General features: G+C 45.9%; 1 protein-coding gene and 1 long non-coding RNA gene across 4 annotated transcripts in view; one reads left to right on the top strand and one right to left on the bottom strand.

Annotated features, from left to right (window-relative positions):
- The window catches only part of TMEM164 (transmembrane protein 164), a 76663-nt gene extending 75355 nt beyond the window's left edge, over nt 1–1308 (bottom strand). Inside the window, exon 1 of one of the 2 annotated variants that reach the window (XM_084814145.1) lies at nt 387–1308. The gene's annotated coding sequence lies outside the window, so the exon portion shown is untranslated. The remainder of the gene's footprint in view (nt 1–386) is intronic. The other variant, XM_084814146.1, reaches the window with a different exon arrangement.
- LOC146338604 (uncharacterized) lies at nt 423–25681 on the top strand. 2 transcript variants are annotated; one of them, XR_014784859.1, is made up of 5 exons: nt 423–609; nt 4595–4682; nt 8775–8812; nt 9185–9256; nt 24603–25681. It is a non-coding gene; the product is annotated as an uncharacterized LOC146338604 (long non-coding RNA). The 2 variants fall into 2 exon arrangements; XR_014784860.1 differs by lacking the exons at nt 4595–4682; nt 24603–25681 and having other exon boundaries at nt 569–609; nt 8775–9856.
- Nucleotides 25682–26506: the final 825 nt, after the last annotated feature.

Genomic DNA, 26506 nt, shown 5'->3' with positions numbered 1-26506 from the left:
CAAACACATCTGGAGGGCACCAGGTCGGGGAAGACGGCTGGGGTTCTAAAAAAAATAGTGCCTGACAGCACCTTTGGGTGGGCATGCATATATATAAAAACACAAAATATAATCACACACACAACAGAGAACCCTTAAGGACACGCGTCATCGGCTCCCGGACTCCTCTCAGCCATCTCCTCCTGTACATCAATGAATTAATTGTTACGTCTTTGCCGCATTTGTATCGCGCCCAATAAACGAAGCTCTCCGGGCGGTTCACGAAACAAAACCCTACCAAACACAGCGGCGTCGCACAATGCAAAAGCCTGGCATAAAACTCTTCTTGAAAAGTTTGACCTCTCCCCTCCTGCACCCGCACGCGAAGGGGCGTCTGTCGCTCTTACCCCACAAGGCTCCGACCCCAGGAGCGCTTTGGGCCGGGGCTGCCAACGCGTTTCACGTCCACGAAGCTGCCGCCGCCGCCGTCGTCCTCTCCACAACAACCCCGCGCAGCAGGCCCGCCCCCGAGATCACCCCACCCCACCCCACGCCCCGAGAGACGAGGGAAGCGGGAGGGGGGGAAGAGGGAGGGGAGAGAAGCGGAGCGGAGCCCGATTATTTATGTATGTAAGTATTCATCCCCCCCCTCGTCTGCGCGGCCCCACGCCGCCTCGCCCTCGCCCTCGCGGGAGGGCTCCTTCCCGAGCCCGTCTGGAGGAGAACAAAGGCCCTCCGCAGGGGCCCGCGCCGCCTCGCCTCCCGCCCCGCAGCTTCCTCCCCCCGCCGCGCCGCCGGTTACCTCACGGCGAGGCGGGAAGGCGCCGCGCGGCCGAGGCCCCTCAGCCAGGCCGGGGCGGGCGGCGCCTGAGGGAGCCCGGCGGCCGCGCTCCGGCCCGGGGGAGGCGGCGCCGGCGCGCGCCGTCCTCGAGCGCGGCCGGGGCCGCCGCCGTGGCCGGGCCGCCCCTGCCCGCCGCCGGCCCAGCAGCATCACCGGCGGCGCCGCCGCGCCGCGCCGCGCTCAGGCCGAAGCGGGGACGGCGCGCCCGGGACTGGCTGCGCGGGCCGCCTCGCGAAGGCGGCTCCGCGGCGCCCCCCGCTCGCTTCCGAGGCTGCCGCTGGCCGCCGCCGCGCAAGGCGCAGGCGGGAAGAGGCCTCGGCGCAGGCGGGGGTTCGGCGCCCCTCCGCGCCCCGCACGCTCGCCTCGGCCTGCCAGCTTTCTGCGTGCGAGGATTGTGAAATAGGATTAACCCCCCCCCGTCTCAAAAAGCCGCGCACGCAGAAAGCGAGCCCGACAGGGAGCAGGGTTCTGACCGATGGCTCTTAGCTAGTTTTCTGTCTCCAGGGATTATATATATATATATATATTTATATATATATATATACACACACACACACACACACATATATATATATATAGAGAGAGAGAGAGAGATGGGGCAAGGAGGGGAGCATTTCTCATTATATTGGCCCCCACCTGCATCTAGAAAACTAGCCGGTCAGGGAGCAGGGTTCTGACCGATGGCTCTTAGCTAGTTTTCTGTCTCCAGGGATTATATATATATTTATATATATATACACACACACACACACACACACATATATATATATATAGAGAGAGAGAGAGAGATGGGGCAAGGAGGGGAGCATTTCTCATTATATTGGCCCCCACCTGCATCTAGAAAACTAGCCGGTCAGGGAGCAGGGTTCTGACCGATGGCTCTTAGCTAGTTTTCTGTCTCCAGGGATTATATATATATTTATATATATATACACACACACACACACACACACATATATATATATATAGAGAGAGAGAGAGAGATGGGGCAAGGAGGGGAGCATTTCTCATTATATTGGCCCCCACCTGCATCTAGAAAACTAGCCGGTCAGGGAGCAGGGTTCTGACCGATGGCTCTTAGCTAGTTTTCTGTCTCCAGGGATTATATATATATATATATATATATGCACACACACACGCACACACACATATATATATATAGAGAGAGAGAGAGAGATGGGGCGAGGAGGGGAGCATTTCTCATTATATTGGCCCCCACCTGCATCTAGAAAACTAGCAGGTCAGGGAGAAGGGTTCTGACCTACAGCTCTTAGCTAGTTTTCTGTCTCCAGGGATTTTATATATACAGTCAGGGCCAGAAATACTGGAACAAGGAGAACTGTTTTGGCAGTTGGCCTCTGTATACCACCACACTGAAGTTGAAAGGAAACACACCCAGATGGGAGCGAAGTCAGGACTTCCAGCTGTAATTCAAGGGGTTTGGCAAAAGTGGGGCACTAACCATTCAGGAAAGACAGCCAGTGGCATGCACACACACCCCTCGTTGGTGGCTCTTAAGTAATGGAACAAACCAACATCATTTCAAACTTAAGGATCGCCTTTAATACCTGGATGAAAATCCTTTGCGGTCAATGACTGCCTGAAGTCTGGAACCCATGGACATGACCAAATGCTGAGTTTCCTCCCTCGAGATGCTTTCCCAGGCCTTCACTGCAGCTGCCTTCAGCTGCTGCTTCTTTGTGGGTCTTTCTGCCTTCAGTCTTGTCTTCAGTAAGTGAGAAGCATGCTGCATTGGGTGAAGATCAGGTGACTGACTCGGCCATTGAAGAACATCCCACTTCTTTGCCCGGATAAACTCTTGGGGAGCTTTTGCTGTATGTTTTGGGTCATTATCCATCTGCAATATGAAGCAGCGTCCTATCCGTTTGGCAGCATTCGGCTGAATCTGAGCAGAAAGTATAGCCCTATACACTTCAGAATTCATCCTGCTGCTTTTATCAGCAGTCAGGTCATCAATAAACACCAATGACCCGGTTCCATTGGCAGCCATACATGCCCAGGCCATAACACTGCCTCCACCATGTTTGACAGATGATGTGGTGTGCTTTGCATCATGAGCTGTTCCTTTCCTTCTCCATACTTTTCTCTTCCCATCATTCTGGTACAAGTTCATCTTGGTTTCATCAGGCCAAAGAATCTTATTCCAGAACTGGGCAGGCTTTTTTAGGTATTTGCTGGCAAAGGCTAATCTGGCCTGTCTGTTCTTGAGCGTTACCAGTGGTTTGCACCTTGTTGTGAAGCCTCTGTATTTACATTCATAAAGCTGTCTCTTGACTGTAGGTGTTGTCAATGACATGCCTACCTCTGCAAGAGCATTCTTGACCTGGCTCTATGTTGTGAACGGGTTCCTCTTCACCATGAGCAGAATTCTGCGGTCATCCACTTTAGTTGTCTTCCGTGGTCTGCCAGGCGTTTTGCTGTTACTGAGCTTGTCAGTTAATTCCTTCTTTTTCAGGATGTTCCAAACTGTTGCTCTGGCCACTCCCAATGTTTTTTCTATCTCTCTGATGGGTTTATGTTGTTTCCTCAGCCTAATGATGGCTTCCTTCACTCACATGGACGCCTCTTTGGACCTCATGTTGGGGGTTCCAGTGAACAGCTACCAAATGCAAATGTAACACTCAGAACCACCTCCAGGCCTTTTATCTGCTTGATTGGTCGTGGTTATCCAGGAAACAGGCCACATCTGGCCATGCAGCTGCTTGTCAGCCATTCGGTCCATTACTTATGAGCCCCCAATGACAGGTGTGTGTGTATGCCACCGGCTGTACTTCCTCAATAGTTAGTGCCCCACTTTTTGTCAAACCCCTTGAATTACAGCTGAAAGTCCTGACTTCGCTCCCATCTGGGTGTGTTTCCTTTCAACGTCAGTGTGGTGGTTACAGAGGCCAACTGCCAAAACAGTTATCCTATTCCAACATTTCTGGCCCTTACTGTATAGATATATATATATAGAGAGAGAGAGAGATGGGGTGGGGAGCATTTCTCATTATATTGGCCCCCACCTGTATCTAGAAAACTAGCCGGTCAGGGTGAAGGGTTCTGACCTACAGCTCTTAGCTAGTTTTCTGTCTCCAAAGGTTTATATATGTGTGTGTGTGTATATATATATATATAGAGAGAGAGAGAGAGAGATGGGGCGGGGAACATTTCTCATTATATTGGCCCTCACCTGCATGCAGAAAACTAGCAGATCAGGGAGAAAAGTTCTGACCTATGGCTCTTACCTGGCATGATGCTAGTTTTCTATCTCCAGGGATTTTATGATGATGATGATGATGATAGAGAGAGAAAGAGAGAGAGAGAGAGAGAGGAGCATCATAACAGCCCCCACCTGCACACAGAAAACTAGCAGGGCAGGGAGAAGGGTTCTGACCTATGGCTTTTACCTGACATGATGTTAGTTTTCTGTCTGCATGGGGTATGTATGTATGTATGTGTATATGTATATATATATATGTATGTATGTATGTATGTATATGTATATGTATGGAGGAACATTTCATCAAATCAGCCTGCACTTGCATATAGAAAATTAGCATGCCAGCAGGCAGGGTTCTAGCCTAGCCTCCCTGACATGCTGGTTTTCTACATGCAGTGTTTGTTTGTTTTGTGGAGGGGAATTCTATCATATCATCCCTGCTTGCACATAAAAAACTAGCATATTGGGGGGGGGGTCCTTTCACTCTAGCCTTCTTCCTGACATGCTACTGTTCTATGTGCAGAAATTTGGTTTCTGTTTTGTTTCTTTAGGGAGGAGTATTCGGTCATTTCGACCCCTACCTGCAGTCTGAAGCAATTCAGCTGCAAACTACAAGATGGTCCCTTCATTTAGAACTAGGTACATGTAGCAGGATGGGATGGGAAAGATATGGTAGAATGCTGAGGCAATAGAATAGGATTATACTCACCTAAAACCACTTAATACTCCTCCATGTTTTGAATACTACCCTTTCTGCAAATATAAAAACCTAGCACATCAGGGAGAAATGTCCAGCTCTCTGCCTGTTCTGTCGCTGTTCTGCTTGCAAGGAGTTCTTAACATAGAGAAGCATTCAAAAATAAGACCCCCACCTGTGGCCTGAAGCGATACTATCCATTCTATTGCCTCACTCTGTTTCATGCATAGAGAGCCTCTTTCTGTATGGCACACTTTGCAGCTTGGCCCAATGCATGCTTATTGGGGAGTAAGTCCCGCTGAGTCCCAAGTAAGTGTGTGTTGGGACTGCATCTTGCAGCCAACTCTAATCATGTTTAACTCAAATGTTAAAAGAGAAGGGAGACATGTAGTAGTTAGAATGCTAGACTACAATAAGGGAAATGCAGGTACAAATCCACGTCAGACATGACGCTTACTGGTGACCTTGGGCCAGTCGCTATCTTTCAGTCTAACCTACCTCACAGGATTGTGGTGAGGATAAAATGGTGTAGGGAATGGGAAGAACCCTGAGCCCCTTAGAGGAAGATCTGGATATTCATGTAATGATTTCAAAGGACTTACTTTCAAGTAATCAAGCTTGGGATTGTATCTACAGTGGCATGCGCACGCCCCAAACCTACTTTCAGCACTCAGTCCTTTCACATGGGAAGAAATAATTTACAAGAAAGTGCCTATGAGTATATGCAGAGTGCCCCTTTCCCTCACATGCAGTTTGTAGCTAGCTACAAATAAGCAGCTACAGCTTGGGCTGGTCACAGTCTCTCAGCCTAATCTACTTTATAGGACTTTTACAAAGATAAGTTATCCTCAAGAAGCAGGATCTTGCCTGGGGTAGCCCCAGTATGCTGAAACTCTCTCCCAGACTTCATTTGGGCCAGATCTACACTCTCTATTATATCATTATGATCCCATCATGGTAATGCTATATCCCTCTTGTGCATTTATACATCATAGGACACACAATGACATTTGTTGTGGTATACTGGGTAATGTGGAATAAAAAGCAGGAAATAACACTACAAAAGCAGTATATTGAATGTGTAATGTGCCCCAACAGTTATCAGTGTTCAATACCACTATAAAGCAGTAGTGAAGATCTACAGTCTCACTTCTGTTTTGTTTTGAAACAGTAGAAATATGTTCTTGTTTTTTTTTATGTTGTTTATTCTTTTGTGTGCTTTGCTGTGAAATTTTAAGAACAGTGGTATGAAAATATTTAAAATCTGTTAAAAAAATTAAATAGCAATATGAAAGTGTTTAAAAAAAAACACATACAAGTGGGACTTGCAACAGAATGCTGCTACTCAGGAAGCCAGCCAGTGAAAACCTCTTCCAGATATTCCATTCCATCCCTGCCCACCTCCCCCACAAACCCAGTTTTTTTTCCCCCTCTTAGCTGCCAGCTAGCATTTCATGACCTCTGAGTGTATTCATTTCTCATTAGATTGTTTTTAGGGCGGTTCTTCCCCTTTAATTTATTTTCTAAAGGGTTTTTTTTTTGGTACTTCTGCAAACTTTGGGTTCCCCCAAGGCTACTGATACCTCCCCCTTGTGCATTAGTGATGCCATTTTGGCTACATAAGAATCCAAACTCAGAGAATGAGTTCGCTACCAGTATATGGGATAAATAGTGGGGAAATCCAATGTATGCTGCCCTGAATTCCATGGAGAAAGGTCAGGCTACATTCCATGGAGAAAGGTCATTAATAACCACAAGCATAATAATTAACTTAATAATTATTAAGCATAATAATTAATAATAATTAATTATTAATAATAATTAATATTATTATTCAATAATAATGAATAAGCCAACTGAAATTTATGAGGACACGTTCTAGGTCAGAAGGACACATTCTAGGTCAGAGGACTAAGGCCCGGAAGATCCTGTTTTTGAAATCAGAAGACTGTTTTTTCAAAGACAATATGACTACTCAACCTTTTCCCCATGAACCTTCCCACTGCAAAATTAAAATCAATGCTTAAGTCTGAACTTGTACTTCACAGTGGGCATGTATGGGCTTGGAATCTGAAATTGTGTTACACAACCCCTAAAGTGTCACAACACGTCTAACCATTGAGCTACAAGGGCCAGGCTGTTGCGTTCCTATCACTGTGGATGCTCCCAGGTGGATGGATCCTAGCTCTACCAGTCAAAAGGCCTTGTGCACCGTTTCCATCTTTCCCTCCTTAATGGATTTTTTCTGGTCAGAAAAGAGATGGAAGTAACAGGGGAAAACACAGGAGGATTTCAAATGGAAGACGCCAGTGTCTTGGAGTTCCTGTAAAATTCCATGTTTGAGACAGGGTGATTGCAGAATAAAAGCATTGTCTGGAAGCAAGCACTTTTGCTATTATTTTCACAACCCATAAACTAGAGGGGTTACGGGGTGGGCAACTTGTGGCCTTTCAGATGTTTTGGCCTACAACTCCCATCAGCCCAACACAGCCAGTGGTGAGGGTTTCTATCCCCAAACTGGCTTCAGCACCTTGGATAGTGCCTTTAGAATTCTGACTGGTTCTGATTGAAACCTGGAGCAGATTCACCACCCCACTGGCATTAGGGCCACCAGCCTCCACTGTGTTCCACCAAACTCAGTGGGGCTTATTTCTGAGTAAATTTCCATCTTAGAATAGCAGTGCATGTTAGATTGGTACAGTGGTGCAGTTAAGACTGGACACTGGGGCCTGTCAGGGTTGGATCTGAGCCCATAGAGTCCCAAAGCAGCTCTGATTCTGAGGCAGAGATACAATCCGTGGGAAAGGAACTCTCTCTGGTTTCAGAGGCACAGCAGGAGGGGGAGCCCCCCCCCCCGCTCACATTCCTGGGAGCAACAGTGACACTGGCATGGAAAGGGAGGGACAACTTGAACTTTTAGAAGGCAGGTGCAGGCACAAGCAAGAGGTTGCTGGAGCCAAGCTGAGGCACTCAGCCTGATTGGCTCGACGTCAACAGCTGCGTCCCGAGGTCCCAGAGGAGAGGAGGAGATTTTCCCCTCCTACTCCTTAAGTTCAGAGAGTTGCCTCACTTTTCTCCAAAAGGAGACCAACTGACGTCCTAACTCTTAGAAACCCTGGATAGGCTGTTCCTTTGTATTTCCTCTCAGGCAATTAGCATCTGTAAGCTTCATTAGGTTGAATGGAAATAAAGCCTTGGAAAGCAGGTCTTTGAGTGTTGATTCTGGCTGTTGGAGGATTCAAAAGGCAACAGGGGCATTCCTGACAGGGCCAAAGGGCCCCACAGCCCAGATGGTCCTCAAATGACCACTCAAAGAGCAGGCAGTAATGAGGGCAGCAGATGCAAACTCCATTTTATTCCTGTGGTCATGATGCTGCTATGATTTAAGTGAGTTTAAAATACAAAACTGCACATGCTCAGAGTATTTTTTTTTTTTTTAAACCAGGGCTGGCAAACAGTTTTGTTGCTGTTCTAACACATAACGAATGCAGAAGCATGGAAGTTCTAAAGCATGGAATGGCCATAGGGGTAGGGAGAAGAGAAATAGTAGTTGTGTGCTTCACAACTGAAGTAATACACATGGCTGTCTAAAGGGCACTTCCAGAAGTCCTGGATCTAAAATTACCTAGCTGCACCAATGGATTGGTACTGCTGAGCAAAGGATCCAACCCAGGTCAACAGCTCAAGATGTGAGTCTGACTAACCCTACCCGCCAGACAATTTTCACTGAGCAACGTTGGCCTGATCTAATACAATTGTATGACCAATTATTTATTTGCTTGTTTGTTTGTTTGTTTGTTTTTGAACATTTATTCCCCCTCTTTTCTACAAAGGGCTCAAGGTGGCTTACAGCAAGAATTAAAAAATAAAAAGCTTAACAGTTTTAAATATCCTTTCAATTTGTATGATAGACACTAAATTCTGAAACCCCAAAACAGCAGCAGAAAATAAACACAACAGCAACCAAAATATTTACAGTGTTGTTGTTTAAAAAGAACAACCAATAATGTACTTTTTGTTCATATAAATTCTAGGGAAAGCTCTTGGAGAACAACTCAGCGTCAACACTGAGGTAACTGGAAACTGAATATAATTAGGAGGTTCATGAAGAAGCCGATCACAGAGAAAGCATTTGTGGTGATAAACAATATCGTATTATCATTAAGAGATGTTTGCAGTATCAGATAACACTAATGATATGAATAAAACTTGAGGCAGGTGGTTAGTGTATCCAAAGCTGCAATAAAAGATTGGCTGTTATTTCAACCTGGTGCCTTCGAGATGTGTTGGACTACAATCCCACCATCCCCAACCAGCACAGCCAATGACCACCTTGGGTGATGATGGAGATTCAGAACCTGATATCTGCAAAGCTTTTCTTCTCATCAGGTAACTTGTTACCTTCCTGTGCACCTGAGTAAACATCCTTATCTTTTGTCAACAGCAGAGACAACCTCCAAAGCCAGTAGATTCCTGGATACCAGACGCTTTTGCTCTTCACTTTCCTTTTTATTTGGTATGAGATCACCTCTCTTCACTCTGTTGTCTTTTTGAAGCGATAGCTGTGTCAGAAGCTATTATAAGCAAGTACACACATGCATTTTAATGCCTTCCGTTGATTCTAGCAGACTTTAAAATAAGTTCAGAAGTGTTTCCTAAAGGCGGCACACCAGTTGCTATGGGAACATGGTACCTAGGTAAGGCCCTTTTCAACACTGATTCTCATAGGAGTGCCTTGCAATATATTGACCAAGCATGAGCATAGGGCATATAATGAAGCAACCTTGCTGAAATGAAGCAGATCAGGGCCTGGATGGGAAACTGCTTTGGAAGCCCATGTAAGTTCCATGTAAGATTTAGACACTGCTGTATTACATGCCAAGGGTCTCCATAACTGGCAGCTTCTGCGACAAATTAGGCCTCAGCGAATGATTCAGCAAAAAGTGGCTCTCAGAGAATCACAGGTCTGGGTATCTGTTATCAGAGATGAAACTTTTCAGTTAATAAAGCTGTATTGCAAGAAGATATCAGTGTTTTAGTTAATCACGAGCAGCACACGTAGATACTTCTCGGTGATACCATCTCTCTCTCTTTCCTGTGTTATATCCCTGCAGCAAATTTTAGATTAGCCTTCCCCATCCTGGTGCTTCCCCCTAGTGCTCTGGATTACAGCTCCCAGCATTCCTGACCATTGCGCATGCTGGCTGGGGCTGATGGGAGTTGAAGTCCAAAACATCTGGAGGGCACCAGGTTGGGGAGGCTACTTTAGATTCTGTGCTCCTTAGGGTGAGGACTTGTCTTCTTGCATTTTGCAAAGCACTATGTCCATTAATGTTATTTGCTCTGAGAAGGGGGCACAGAAATCTCTTTAAATAGAAAGAGACACCCGAGAGACACATGGGCTGAGTTTGCACAGCACAACAACCCACCCTGCAAAATAAGCCACACAGTGTGGATTGTTGTCCAAGCAACCCACAGTGAGCCCGACAGACCATTGGGCTCACCGTGGGCTGTTCCCCTCTTGTTCCCCATTGGCCCTCCACCTGGCTCTGCCCACTGTCCCAAGGCACTTGGCGGGAGAACCCATTGTGTTTGCCACCAAGTCCGCCATCCCTGCTCTGAATGTGACCCTGGTTTTATTTTTCTTTTATTTTGCGCAAAACAGGGCCAAAATAATTTTTCCAGCCTCGGGGAATGTGTGCAAACGCCCCCCTTTTTTTATTTCTATCAACTTTTCTATAAAAAAGAGTTGCTGCCAACGGGGGGGGGGGTGGACTGTGTGGAGGGCACCCCCGAGGGTCAGGGCAACCCTTTAAATCCTGGGGATCTCCTTGCTAAGTGGATAATGTGGAGCACTTGACAGGTGAGGAAAAGCGCTCCACAGTACCCACTCAGCAAGGAGATGTCCAGGATTTAAAGGGTTCTCCCAACCCTTGGGATGCCCTCCTCACATCCACCCCTCCCTGAGTTGGCAGCAGCAACTCTTTTTAAGAGAAGAAGTGCCCACCACCCCCTTTTGGCTCCCACTCGCAGTAACTGCATCTAGTTTGACAGCTGTCAAACTAGGCAGTTACTGTGATTGGGAGTAAAAGGAGGGGTGGATTTTTCTATGAAAAACAGTTGCTGGGCCTTGGGCAAGTGGGGATTTGAAGCAGGGCACTCCCAGGGTTCAGGGCAACCCTTTGAACCCTGGGGATAACCTTGCTAAGGGGGTGATCTACACCCTGTTTCCTCACCTGTCAACTGTCAAAGGCTGTCAAGCCAGCCTATATATAGTCTAGTCTTGCCTGTTACGTTCTGTGTTTGGCAGCTCAAACATACTGCGCTCCAGGCAAGGCAAGCCTGTATATTTTTGACCGTCAGAGTTGCACACTTGCACAACTCCAAAAACCTGATAACTCCCCGCCCCAAAAGAGGACCATTTGCACACATCCCCTGGGGATGGAAAAATGCGGAAAAAATATTTCACTCCCGTTTTGCGAAAAGAAAAGGACTCCGATCATGACCAGGGTCACGATCGAGGTGGGGATGGAGGACTTGGTGGCAGATAAGATTGGTTCTCCCACCCAAGTCCCCTTGGATACCAGGCAGAGCTGGCTGGAGGATTGAGGAGGAAGGGGGGGGACAACTCCCATCATCCCTCATCTTTGGCTATGCTGGCTAGGGTTGATGGGAGTTGTTAGCCAAAACACCTGGAGGGCCAGATGTTGCCCTCAGCTTCTCAGCAAATACCTTCCAGACTGGACTGACTCCATCTCCCGAAGCTGAACATTGGATCCTTCTGGGCAAGAAGGAGTATAAAAAGCTTCCTGTTGCAGCTGAGACTTGCTTGTGAGCTGAGCTCTGATGTGGCTTGCATTTCTGGTCTTGCTCTTTGCTCCCAACTCCTGGCTTATCATCTGACCCTGCCTTCTAATTTGCCCTCTGATTCTGATTGCTTTTAGCTCCTGACTCGCAGTTCCAGGCTTACTCCAGAATGCTGCCCCTGGCCACCCTGGCCTTGTGACATCAGCAGGGAGCATAGCACAAACGATTCTCTTGCATACTGTTCCACCATATTACATGTTTTCCCCTAAGGAAGCACATTTTTCCCTTCAAAGGCTGTGTATGCTCACTCTCTTCAGCATTTGAGTGCATACATCCTCAGTGCTGCTTCTATAACTCACAGCTAACAGTGCCTAACACACAGTCCTTTTAATATAACATATAGTGATTCAGAAATTCTAAATACATGCATTTTTACCCATGTACATAGGTACAATATTCATGCTTCCAGAAAAAAATGAATAAATTTAGGCTACAATCCTCTCATACCTAGGAGTAAGCCCCACTGAAATCAATGGGACTTACTTCTGAGAAGATATGTGTAGGATTGTGCTGTGCAGCTGATGAATGAACTGGAAGATGTCATCTGGAATATCAAAAGAATGCTATTAGCTTGTCTTACCTTGGACAATATAAAAGAAAACAATTTCATTGTAAAGCAGTCAAAGTTCAATGATTAATGATTTAAAAGGATTCTCCAGATGATTATATGTTAGACGATTTGACAGATCAAGACTAATGGTTGTGCTTTTGTATATAGCCTATAACATATCTTGCCAAAATAAAAATAAAAAAGGCATACACTTTTAAAATGCATGAGTGGAACATTCATCTTCCAAATTGTGGAGGAGGTAAATTGCCAACTCCATCTAGTTGAGGAAAGAAAGGAATTCACATATCAGATTTTCAGGCAAACAGAAAACTTCACCTAGATTACAAAAGAAGCCTCCAGTTTAGCTGAGGTTTCTAGCTCAGGTCTGTACAAGACTTCCAGTTTTTGTTTCCATCTCATCTATTTCGTTTCATTTCTTCTTTTCATACATCACAACACAGGATCGTTGTGACCCAGGCAAGCCCTAAACAAGATGGCAAACCAGGTGGTGGGCGAACAGTTTAGTTTTTATTTTATTTACAGTATTTTTATCCTGCTTTTCAAACAATTATTGTCCCCCAAAGAGGCTCACCTCAGTCAAAAAAGAGTGACAGGCCCTGCCATCAGGCTTACAAATTAAAATAAGAAGACACCCAAGGGAAGGGCTGTGGAGGGAAAAAGAGTGGACGGAGATCAGTTTCCCAAGGCTAGAACCAGTTGGTGAGCTCCAAGAGGGCATTAAACATACTTCCAGCCAGGCCGATCTTCCCTTGCCAGTACTCTTGCTTGAATAGCAATTTGTGGCCAATTGGCTGATGGAGCGGGTGCTTTGCCAGTAGGCAATGCCTCTTTTTGGTTCTTCAGAGGCAATAAGCACACCAATGGGTGAAGGCAAAAAGAAGTTTATTTAGCAAACGAGGCTAACAAAGTGAGCAAGCAAAACAATGCATTAAAAGCATAAAACATGTCCCTTCAGCCCCTGGGAATCCCAGCATCTTATCAGATCAGCAAATCAGATAAGATCAGTGACAAACATGACCCAAGCAGCCTGGCTGCACGGTGCTGTCTAGATCAGCCCATGCGGAGTGCCTGTCCTTTGGGAGGGTCCCAGGGAAGCATATCCCATTGATTTTCTCCATTCTGGACATAGTCCAATCACTTTGAGAATATTTCATCCATTCTTGTAGACCAGAAAAGCACTGGCCTTAACAACTGGCAGGCAGGCAGCCCAGAAGATAACTCTGCTATCCTGGCTGGCAATGTAGCCTTAACCTTAAGATGTTGCCAAAGGCTTATCCACCATCCTCGAGCTATTACAGCCTCAACAGAATGACCCCTGGGAACTAATGATGGCCACCAATTTGGATGGCTTTAAAAGGGGTTAGACAAATTCCTGGAGGAAACAGCTATCAATGGTTACTAGTCCTGATGGCTATGTGCTACCTCCAGTACCAGAGGCGGTGGGCCTGTGTACGCCAGTTGCTGGGGATCATGGGTGGGAGGGTGCTGTTGCGCTCCTGCCCTGCTTGTGGGTTCCTGGTCGACAGCTGGTTGGCCACTGTGTGAACAGAATGCTGGACTAGACGGACCCTTGGTCTGATCCAGCAGGGCTCTTCTTATGTTCTAATAATATAAGGCATAGCTAGCCAGCTCAGTAATCAGACCCAAATGGCACCCTAGAGATGGGTGGGGGAATTCTGTGCAGCACTGACTTCTCGATATACAACGGCCTTCCGCGTTTCCACTATGTGGGGCCAGAGCATTCTTTCCCCTTCTGAACTGCCAGGGCAACTGGCAGTTGAAGCAGAGCGTTCTTTCTGGCAGGGAGGGGAAGCAAATTCCTCGCAACGGCTTGTCCTCTGGCTGATGGATAGGCCAGGTGGGTCTCCCCCTTGGCTTGATATTCCTGGGAAGCAGGGGGTGCAGCCTCCCAGTGGCCCCCAGTCCCATGGCTGATGGCAGAAGCCACAGTGCGCTTCCCTTCTGCTCTCCTGTCCCAGGGCAACCGTTAACATCTGGGTCCTGCTTCCTGATGTGCGAATATGTGCCTTCTTTCAACTGTGCCAACCCAATGCTGATACATCCCCTCTCCAAAGGGATGGACCCTCTCCAATTCATGATCAGCCTCCAAAGAATGTATCAGCATTGGGTTGACACAGTTGGAAGAAGGCACATATTCACACGTCAGGAAGCAGGACAGGGGTTAGCGCTAGTGGTATTTTTGCTTCCAAACAATTCAGTGGAAAAAAAACAAGAGGCATTTTAGCATCATATCACCCAGATCTAAAAATGTTTAGAAATGTTTAAAATGTTTATTGTTTTACAGAGGCTGGACAGCCACCTGTCAGGGATGCTCTGACCTGGATTCCTGCACTGAGCAGGGGGTTGGACTTGATGGCCTTGTAGGCCCTTCCAACCCTACTATTTTATGATTCTATGATTCTACTCTAAGAATGTTTATTTGGAAGGAGGCACCACTGATTATAATGGAGCTAACCTGTATTTCAAGTTGTATGTATGTATGTATGTATGTATCCATTTATCCATTTAATGAAACTTGGTATCTTCACTTATGGTCCCAAGGGAGATAGCTTTTAAAATAGGCTTTAAAAAATTAAAACAATAAAGAACAGTATTAAAACAAATCAGATTTTTAAAAATAACCCAGCAGCACTAACAACAAAACAAAAAAGACAGACAGAAATAACTACAACCATATCCTGCAGCAGCCCAATATTAACATGCCCCCCAAACCTCCTCATTAGACAGGTTTTCATAAGAATGCAAGAAGACCCATGCTGAATCAAACCAGGGGTCCATCTAGTCCAGCATTCTGTTCACACAGTGACCAACCAGCTGCCCATGGGAAACCCATAAGCAAGACATGACTGCAACAGAACACTCCCACCCATGTTCCCCAGCAACTGGTGTACATAGGCATGCTGCATCTGATACTGGAGGTAGCATATAGCCATCAGGACTAGTAGCCATCAATAGCCTTCTCTTCCATGAATTCATCCAACCCCCTTTTAAAGCCATCCAAAGTGGTGGACATCACTACATTTTGTGGAAGTGAATTCCATAGTTCAACTATGCGCTTGTGTGAAGAAAAGGGATTTTTTCCCCCAGAACACATTGGGCTCAACAAAATGCAGGCACTTTTGAGAATATTTACTTTCATTTTGTGTTTGTTTGTTTCCTACTTCGGTATTGCTTATACCAGCTTTTCCCTACCCATGCCCTCAGGATGTGTTGGACTACAACTTCCATTGTCCCCCAGCTAGCCTGGCTATGCTACCTGGGGATGATTGGAATTGTGGTCCAACACATCAGGAGGGCACCAGGTTGGGGACAGTTGGTCTGCACTGGTTGGCTATCCAGGGTTTTCGAAAGTCTTTCCCAGTCTTAACCTGGAGATGCAGTTGCTTGAACCTGGTCTTGGTAACATGAGAAGGTGCATATCAGGGCGGACACAGTTGCCCCTGTTCAAACTCTCAGATATCTGGCTGACCATTCACTCATGTGAAAGGGAATTTTCCTATTGTGCATTTTAAGAGCTCCTAAGGAGTGCGTATCGGAGTCACATGGGGCCCATCCCTGGTATCTACCACTCATCTGCACAAAGGATTCTTGTGGGGACATACACATGTCCAGAATGTGATGCCACTTGAGACCTCTGTGCCAACTTTTCCAGCTTTGAAGGGTTAGCACTCAGCATACTGTGTCCCTCTGAAGTGCATCTTTCAATAGCTGCTGTGATGATACTATGAATGATTTTGTAATGCAACAGGCTGAAAACAATCATGAATTCAGTACGCCTATTTTGCAGTCTTTGTTTTTCTCCCCCACCCTTGTTCAAGGCACCCTGTTCTGGATGTTTTTAGAGCTGCCTTCCCCAACCTGGTGCCCTCCAGATGTGTTGGGTTCCTTCCGGTGCCTCCTGAAGACCCTGTTATTTCAGGAAGCCTTCTTTGAGTGACCAGCTGCCGCTTATTAAATTTGGCCTTATCAGAACTTGTCTCTTTTAAAATGTTTTAATTGTTTAACGTGGTGTTTTATTCTTTTATCCTTGCTGTTCACTGCTCCAGTCTTTTGATTTGGAGCAGTATATAAATATTGTAAATAAAATAGATAAATAAACTCCCATCCTTCTCCAGCCAGTATGCATGGCTGGGGAGGAGGGCAGCTGTAGTCCAACACATCTGGTGGAAACCAAGTTGGGTTAGAGTGTTTCTACAGCAGGGATGGTGTCTGGGGTCACAGAGCAACTTTCTCCAGGCTCTGGCGACATTCAAAAATTTTAATCAACATGGAGTAAAAAGTGTGCTAACTGGGTTTGTCTGAATGTTTGTTGATGGTGTTCAGTAGTTACAAGAGGTAAGAGATACTCCAAATGTTAATGCTACATAGAATCATAGAATAGTAGGGTTGGAAGGGGCCTACAAGGCCATCCAGTCCAACTCCCTGCTCAATGCAGGAATCCAAGTCAGAGCATCCCTGACAGATGGCTGTCCAGCCTCGTCTTGAATGCCTCCAGTGTGGGAGAGCCCACCACCTCCCTAGGTCATCGGTTCCATTGTCGTATTGCTCTAACAGTCAGGAAGGTTTTCCTGATGTTCAGCCGGAATCTGGCTTCCTGTCACTTGAGCCCATTATTCCATGTCCTGCACTCTGGGATGATCGAGAAGAGATCCTGGCCTTCCTCTCTGTGACAACCTTTCAAGTACTTGAAGAGCGCTATCCTATCTCCCCTCAGTCTTCTCAAAGCTAAACATCTCTCCTTTTGAATGTGATCCAGGCCTGGCCCTTCCATTAGGCAGAGTAAGGCAGTCGTCTTAGGCAGCAGATGCTGGGAGGTGGCAGCAAGGTGTTCGAGGAGAGAATTGGGTGCCACATGGGCTGCCCTGTGTCCACTAAGCTACCCTGATATCTTCTGGCAGTGGAGGCTGGTGGCTCCAATGTGAGTGGGGCTGTGAATCCACTCTGGGTTTCAGTCAAACCTCTAAAGGAGCTATCCAAGGTGCTGAAGCCCCATAACATTGGAACCACCAGCCTCCAATATCTTCCGATGTGTGGAGGATGCAGTCCCATTGTCAGTGCTGAAGAAAGATTCAGCTACCAGTCCAATTGGCTTTTTTGTACATGAAAGGAAGGGGACACCATCTTGTCCTTCACCTCATGTTTTGGGCCACCCTCAATTGCCCCAGACACAACCATAAGTACCCCATAACTGCAAAGCCCATAATTCTAACTGGTGCTGTCATTATTATAGAGTCCAGCCATTCTGAAGGGGCTGTTTTGTGTGGCAAAATACACTTCTGGCCCACAGATTGTCTGAGGAGTGAACTGCCCCCTGAGACTTTGAAGGTTGGCCCATCCATGGCCAAGAATGCTACAAAGAGGCTTTGAAAGTTCTTAGACTATCTGTCATGCCTGAACCTGACATAGCCCAGGATGCCTCTTCAAATGAAGAGCCTGACCTGGCAGAGAATATAGACTGCGAGGAGAGGCTGAATTTAGCAAGAACTGAGGCACCTCTGGCACCAGCATGACATGAGAGCCAGTGTTGTGTAGTGGCTAGAGTGTTGGAGTGGGAGCCAGGAGACCCAGGTTCTAGTCCCCACTCAGCCATGGAAGCTCACTGGGTGACTTTGGGCCAGTCACAGACTCTCAGCCCAACCTACCTCACAGGGTTGTTGTGAGGATAAAATGGAGAGGAGGAGGATTATGTACGCTTCCTTGGGTTCCTTAAGGAGGAAAAAAGGCGGGATATAAATGTAATAAATAAATAAATAAGGCACATCAGGCCCTTCAACAGTGGTGGACTCCAAGGAACCCCCAGATAGGACTCCTGAAGACTGTTCCTCAGCTGTGGTGTCAGAGGAGGACACCGAGCATCCATGCAGCCCTCGAATGCACCAGCTCCAGAAGGTGGAGGCACATGCTGCTATGCAGAGGGAAAGTGCATGCTTTGAGAGCTGTAGCAACCAGGTTCCACATGAGTAAAAGTGTACTCAGGAGTAACGGTTTCTTGCTCATGAGTATACCTTGGCTCACTTTAATGTGTTGCCATCAGCATTTCTGGAAGGGAGATACAAATCCCTCACTTTCAACGTGTCTGCCCCTATCAGTTGGGAATGGTTGAAACAGTTGGACATATTATACTGTTTATACTATAAAGACATTAGTTCCCATTATATTGCCCCAGTTTTAACAAAATTTCCAGGCAGATCTGATAAAGTTTTATTCCTCCTGTCAGAAATGGATCGTCCTTCCCTTTAGCAATCAACACCACAAGGAGACAAAGCTTCAGGCTAATGCTGCTTTATTTTGCTAGAAACTAGCCTCTTTAACAAATGCAGATTCCAGGAAGCTCTCAGACCCTAAACAACTAACCTGTGATCCCTAATCAGAGGAGATGAACCCAAGGGTAGCGAAGCTGCTGACAGTTTGTGTGTGAACTTCACGACCAGACTGGCTTTGCAGTGATGCCCCTCTCTTAGGGTGGCTCCCTCCTACGTTGGCTTCCAAGACTGGCTATCTGGGTGGAGTATCTGAGCCTTGCCTCTAACGTTTCTCACTTTGCTTTGCAATGCACCCTAGCGTCTTTCAAGTCATGCCCCTCTTCCTCCTCCTTGGAAACTTGAGTTCTCACAGTGGAGGGAGGGGGCAGAGACTTACCCCGGGCCATCTGTTTGTCAAGGCCTTTGGAGGAATCTCTCCCAGCATCTTAGCTCACTAGGGAAGGTCCCTCCCCTGGGCTCTGATCTAGCTGTTCCAACTCTAATTCAGAATTGGAGCTGTCAGACATTTCAAGGTGCTTTTCTCATCCCAGACACCTCCCTTCTTCTCTCAGACTCTACTAATGATAATGAACTTCTAAGGTGGCAAAGTTCTGTGCCCAGGCATGTTCTATTAGGAATCAGATGGTTAAATCTTACTGTAATTCATCATAGTATTAGCTGATACTAATAGATACTGCCATTGAAGCTAGTTCTGATTTGAACCTGCCATTGTGTGTACGCTTTGCACTTGCAGCCGATATTGTATTTGTCAGCTTGATTTATATTTTGTATTTCTAGCACCTGATCTGTGACTATAGTTAAATAAACTGAACTGCTCATGGGTAAGACTCCTGCCAAAGTGCTGATGACCTGCTGCTAACCCTTGGGCAGGGCTCTGGAAGCTCTGGCTATATAAGCTTTCAGCTGGAATTTGCTAGCTGTTGGCTTTCTACCAGCTCTAGCGTCTTGAGCCTTTGCTTTATGAGTGATTCTTTTTGCTGTTGATATTTGGACTGTGTTTGTGTTGGACCACTTACCTGTGTTTTGGCCATGCCTCTGACTCTGCTCATAGACTTCTCCTTCTTGATGTAATCCTGTGCTCTTGTCCTTTGCCTGCTTACCAGCTTCTGCTTCGAACTGCCCTCTTACTGGACTGATACAACTGTGCTTGAGCGTTTGCCTATCTGCTGACTTGCTAACGGATTTGCCCCATAGTTTGCCCCCAGGGCTGAGCCTGACCTAGCCATAGCAGGACACTATATTTTCTATAATTCTACCAGAGCTGGTTGCAGGTTTGAAGGGGGGGGGCAAAGTGCACAGTCGTGGGCCCCTTCCTCTGTTGGTAGGCTTTGGTGGATTTAGCTGGCAGCAGTGGCAGTCAACAGCAGCATTCAGTGGCCCAGGGCAGCCAGCCATTTTGGTTTCTGGCAATGCCCCACAACAACGATACATCAAGGGCATTGTAGGAAATTGAAATGGCATCTAGATTTAGTGGCCTGGTGTTGCTCAGAGCACTGGTTGTGGGGGGGGGGTCAGGGCAAGCATCGTTGGTGGGCCTGCCACACTGTGTGGGCCCTGGCAGGTGCCCTAGGATGCCAGATGCTGGCGCCTGTTGTTCCTGCATTGGTGCCTTCTATCCTTTTCTCTTCAGACAGATCTAACCCCATGCTCCACACACCCATAGAAATTGTTGTAAACCTTTTCAGGATTTTTAAAAATGGGAAGCAGTATATAAATATTCTGAAATAAATAAAATATCCCAAAGCTCTCTAGCTGGTGTAACTGGAGCATAAAACAACTGTTACAGAACAATCCTATAAATGTCTACTCGGAAGTAAGTATAATTGTTTTCAGTGGGACTAATTCCCAGGTTAGCCTTATTGTTCAAACTTAGAACTGCATGAATTTTCCCCACCCCAGCAAAGTTACTGATGAAAAGCAGAGAATTATGCAGATATAATAATTAAAACATGTTATCAGATTAGTTCCCCCTTATTAATATATTTGAACTCATTAAAAACCATGAGAGAGATGGCTTTGTTCACCAGCTTCTTCACTGAATACAAAGGTAAGCATTCAGCCTTGGAAGGCAAAAGGTTGCAAGCAAGCTTTCTCCATAAATCTCCATCTATTCCTGTTAATTTTTTTGTCAGAGTCTAATTTCGCTGGAATACTTATTTATTTATTTATTTATTGCATTTATACCCCGCCTTTTTTCCTCTTGCAAGGAACCCAAGGCGGCTTACATTATCCTCCTCCTCTCCATTTTATCCTCACAGCAACAACCCTGTGAGGTGGGTTGGGCTGAGAGTCTGTGACTGGCCCAAAGTCACCCAGTGAGCTTCCATGGCTGAGTGGGGACTAGAACCCGGATCTCCCAGCTCCTAGTCCAACACTCTTGCCACTACACCACACTGGCTCTCTACTGTGCCAGGCAGTACAAAATCAAATATCAACATTGAGCATATAAAATAGAAGTGTATAAATTTTTAAAATCACATCAGTTTCATGATTTTTAATCTGAACAGCTGCATGTTTTAATTACAATGCAGCAAATGAAATGGTTTAGATAACCTTATATCTACCAGCTTTCGGGGCAATTACTTTTGTCATTCCTTTGTGCAGCAGCTGGTTTTCTTTTTGCACAATGCAAAGCAAAAGAAAGAAAAGAGTAATAGAAACAAAAACACTTGGCTGTAGAAGAGAAAGGTGGGTGGAAAGGAGGGGTGAAAAATAGAAGAATATCTGCTATTACTGGCCTTTGTAGTTTTCAGATATAAAAAGCTCAAAGCCATAATTTGCTCTACAGCAAATCTTTTCTGCCGTATGAGATCAAAGGAGCCCCATTGTCCTTTCAAGGTGATATTGATGCAAGGGCCAGAAGAAGGAGAAGGAAAAAGGACTGAAAACTGAACTTACCAGACTTTGTCATCATGAGAATATAATAGATTTTGCTGAAACAGAAAAGCTGGATTTGAAATTACATGGGGTGGGTCCAGATTTAGCCATGCTTGGAGTAGACCGCACTAACTCAAGTCCCGTTGATTTCAAGGGGTCTCCTGTAAGTATGACCAAATCTGATCCAACCCCATATCTCCTGCAAGAGATTCTAGAATCCAATCAGTGGAGGCTGGTGGCTCCGATGTCAGTGGGTGGTGAATCTGCTCCAGATTGTGCACCTTGGATAGCTCCTTTAGAGTTCTGACTGAAACCCAGAGCAGATTCACTGCCTCACAGATATCGGAGCCTCCACTGAAAACAATGAATTTCTGAAAGCGCTGGCCCAGACATTTCTGTGGCATTCTGGTTAAACAAATTGTTTGCCCTAGGGTGACCCAGTGTCCAACTTTACAGAGGGCAGTCCTCTATTTTGAGGAGCTGACGGAGGATAGTCCTGTATTTCTCGGGCTGCCCAGTCTGGGAGAAAGTCAAAGAACCATAAAGAGGAAGAGCAGCAGGGGCTTTGGAGTGGCCCATCAACACTTTGCAACAGCTGGATAGCAGACTGAGCAGGCACACAGGTCACCTGGTCAGCCTTCTCCACTATGTATTGTATTTCTATTTAAATTAGTTATTTCTACATTCGCAGTGCAATTCCTTTGTACAGTGGCCACCCTATGTACAGTTTTCTATAGGTGTTGAGAGTCCCACTTAAAGTCCATGCTCGATTCAGAATGTGAGCATCCTTGCCTGAGAGTGTCATGATGGCAAGGATGAAAGGTGGAATCCTGCTATGGGAAAGAGGAAGCAGAGCTGAACTTGTTTTCTGTTCCAAATCACTGATTGTGGTAGGGATGTACGAAAGTCACTTACCTTTCTGCGGATTCTGTTCATGGGGGAGGGGGAGGCATTCCGTCCCTCCCCCCGGAATCCTCAATGGGGGGGGGAATCCGGTCCTCCCCCCTGGAATCCTCAACAGCCAGCTGTGCTCCACGGCGGCTCCACGGAGCAGCCGGCCAGGCCCAGGCCAGGGCCGTCCGCTTCCGGATTTCCGGCCGCAGAGGGCTCTGGGTAAAAAAAACAAACGCATAAGCAAATGGCGGCGGCTATGGCCACCGCCATTTGCGTTCCTTATTTTTCACCATCTTAGTCTACGTAAATATTTACGTAGACTATTACAGCGAAAATAAAGGGGAACGCAAAGAGCATAGTGGGCGCTATTTGCGTCCCTTTTTGATTCACCGTTTTAGCCTATGTAAAGATTTACGTAGGCTAAAACAGCGAATCAAAAAGGGATGCAAATAGCGCCCACTACGCTATTTGCGTTCCCCTTTATTTTCGCCATAATAATCTACGTAAATATTTACATAAATACGTAATAAGGAACGCAAATGGCGGCGGCCGTAGCTGCCGCCATTTGTTTACGCGTTTTGGTTTTTTTAACTGGGATGTGATAAAGACTTACGTAGCCTATCACGTCTCTGTAAACAAACAAACAAACAAACAAAAACAGCAAGACTGCAAATGGCGGCGGTGGCAGCTGGTCGGAAGACCAGCTGCCGCCGCCGCTGCCACCACCGGAGCCGCCACCACCTGGAACATCGGCCCCAGGTAAGTCTCGTCCTGGGGGGGATCTGCGGGGGGGGGCGGGGGGGGCAGGCCGTTCCACCACAGATTTCAGGGGGCCAAATGCACTGGCATTCGGCCTCACCGAGATCCATGGCGGAATTCTCTGACATCCCTAGATTGTGGACCAGGGCTTGGAAACTTTCCCAATGGAGGAGTTGTCCTGGGAGATGGGTGGAGACTCGCTTTCCCTGGGGAAGGGCTGAAACTCAGTGGTAGAGCATGTGCTTTGCATGCAGAAGATGCCAGGTTCAGTACCTCGCTTCTCCATGGATGTAGGGTGGAGAGGTGTCCTACTTCACAGAGAACAGTCCTCTATTTGAAGGCATCCTCAATTTGAAGGGCTGTCCAGTCCAAGTCCAATTTAAAGCTAACAAACCATAAGGGACAGTTGGCAGGGGGCTTGAATAGGGATGTATGAGAAATTCATTTCAGTTCATTTTTGATCAGGATTTACCCAGTTCACACGTTCTGGATGGAACATGGACTTGGATGCAATCTGTAGTCAAGGTCCGCACATTTCCGAGCTTCCAATGCAATCTGCAGATTAAAAAATGTGTTCGACAGTATGCATACATTGAAAAAATATGCATGAAAAAATGCATGCTTTTGAAAAATGCCCACAAATATGCTTTAATCAATCGGAGAAAAATGGATACATTTAAAAGATGTGCACAATTGAAGCATACAGTTGAAAAAATATACATGAAAATACACATGGATTTTCATGCGAAAAAATAAAACAACGCTTGCAGTATGATAATGGACTTAAGCTGGAACAGCTTCGAGATGGAATTTGGAGAACTTCAGTGAGCTCATTTTGCTGATTCGTACATCCCTTAGGCTTGAAGTTGCCCATCCATACTCACTTAGCTCCTGGACAGCAGACTGAGGAGGTACACAGGTCACCTGGTCATAATCTTCCCCACTATGGTGAGGAATATTCTATTTCTATTTACATTATAGTCAATATTTCTAAGTTTGCATCTATGCATGTAAATTGGCATATTGAAATCTTACTCATGTCCACGTTTGCCCTCTTTTTCGGGGGTGATGAGTAAGTGGCCTCCTTATAAGTAAGGCTGGGAAAGATGCCTGCCTGAAACCGTAGAGCAAGGGTAGGCAACTTATGGTCCTCCAGATGTTTTACCTGCAGCTCCCAGAAGCCCTGACTATGCTAGCTAGGGCTAAAGGAAGTGTTGTAGGCCAAAACATCTGGAGGGCATGTTGTTCACCCCTGCCCTAGAAAGCTGCTGCCAATATACTAAGCTAGAGAAGCCACTGGTTTGAACTGGAATAATACAGCTTCCCCTGTAGCTGGAGGGGTGACTGAAGCTACTTACACTCTCAGCCTGGAAGTAGGAATGCTTTGAAAAAGCCCTTGTTAAGTTAACAAAGTATAATGAAGTCCATTTAAGAGATGGTAGACAAAGGACTGCCTGTTTTTCTAATGTCTGGCACCCTTTTGTTGACTTCATAAGGACCAGGTACAGCTTAGACACTGATAGATATACAAGCTTTTCCTTGTTATAAACCAATTAAAATGTGAAAATTATCATCTTCTTTCCACACTGTATAATTGTTTTGTTTTTCAGCGAACTAAAATGGACAAGCATGGGCGAATTTAATTCAGGTGACCATTATATCTACTACTGTGGGCAAGAATCCCTCAGAAGAAATGGAGTAGCACTCATAGTCAACAAAAGGGTGGGAAAAGCAGTAGTGGGGTACAATCTCAAAAATGATAGAATGATCTCAGTACGAATCCAAGGCAAACCATTCAACATCACAGTAATTCAAGTCTATGCCCCAACCACTGAGGCCGAAGAAGATGAGGTTGATCGGTTCTATGAAGACCTACAACACCTTCTAGAACTAACACCAAAAAAAGATGTCCCTTTCATCATAGGGGATTGGAATGCTAAAGTAGGAAGTCAAGAAATCACTGGGATAACAGGCAAGAATGGCCTTGGTGTACAAAATGAAGCAGGACAAAGGCTAATAGAGTTTTGCCAAGAGAACATGCTGATCATAGCAAACACTCTTTTCCAACAGCACAAGTGGCGATGCTACACATGGACATCACCAGATGGTCAATATCAAAATCAGATTGTTTATGTACTTTAAGACCTTAAGATCATCATCAGCGGCCCTTCTCCGTGAGCCCCTGCCAAAGGAAGTGAGGCGGGTGGCTACTAGGAGGAGGGCTTTTTCTGTTGTGGCACCCCGGCTCTGGAATGAGCTCCCTAGTGAGGTTCGCCTGGCGCCTACATTGTACTCCTTTCGGCGCCAGGTGAAGACCTTTTTATTTTCCCAGGCATTTTAGCATTTTAGCTTTCTAAATTTTTATCTTTGCTGTTTTAAATCTGTATTTTAAACTCCTGTACTGTTGCTAGGTTTTATTGTGGTTGTATTGTTATATTGTGGTTTTAATGTTCTATATATTTTAAATTGTTTTATTGTGTGTTGTTTGGTTTTAATTTTTGTGAACCGCCCAGAGAGCTTCGGCTATTGGGCGGTATAGAAATAAATAAATAAATAAATAAATAAATAAACTTTGCAGCCAAAGATGGAGAAGCTCTATACAGTTAGTAAAAACAAGACCTGGAGCTGACTGTGGCTCAGATCATGAGCTGCTTCTTGCAAAATTTCAGCTTAAATTGAAGAACACAGGGAAAACCACTAAACCATTCAGGTATGACCTAAATCATATCCCTTATGAATATACAGTGGAGGTGAGGAATAGATTTAAGGGATTAGACCTGATAGACAGAGTGCCTGAGGAACTATGGACGGAGGTCCATAACATTGTTCAGGAGGCAGCAACTCAATCCATCCCAAAGAAAAAGAAATGCAAGAAAGCCAAGTGGCTGTCTGATGAGGCTTTACAAGTAGCTGACGAAAGAAGGGAAGCAAAAAACAAGGGAGAAAGGGGAAGATATATCCAACTGAATGCAGAGTTCCAGAGAATAGCAAGGAGAGACAAGAAGGCCTCCTTAAATGAACAATGCAAAGAAATCGAGGAAAACAATAGAATGGGAAAGACTAGAGATCTCTTCAAGAAAATTGGAGATCTCAAGGGAACGTTTTGTGCAAAGACGGGCGTGATAAAGGACAAAGAAGGCAGGGACCTAACAGAAGCAGATGAGATTAAGAAGAGGTGGAAAGAATACACAGAAGAACCATACAGGAAAGATCTTAATGTCCCCGATAGCCATGATAGTGCGGTCACTGAATTTGAGCCAGACATCCTCGAGAGTGAAGTCAAGTGGGCCTTAGGAAGCATTACTAACAACAAAGCTAGTGGAGATGACAGTATTCCAGCTGAGCTATTTAAAATCCTAAAAGATGATGCTGTTAAAGTGCTGCACTCAATATGCCAGCAAATTTGGAACAGTCCACAGTGGCCACAAGATTGGAAAAGGTCAGTTTACATTCCAATTCCAAAGAAGGGCAACGCCAAAGAGTGTTCAAACTACCGCACAATTGCGCTCATTTC

Source organism: Heloderma suspectum, chromosome 9, assembly GCF_057233095.1.
Source record: "Heloderma suspectum isolate Gila_16-S chromosome 9, 16-S_ref, whole genome shotgun sequence".
Taxonomy (NCBI): domain Eukaryota; kingdom Metazoa; phylum Chordata; class Lepidosauria; order Squamata; family Helodermatidae; genus Heloderma; species Heloderma suspectum.
Note: the sequence above shows the minus strand (reverse complement) of the source record. Positions and strands in the feature narration are given on the sequence as shown.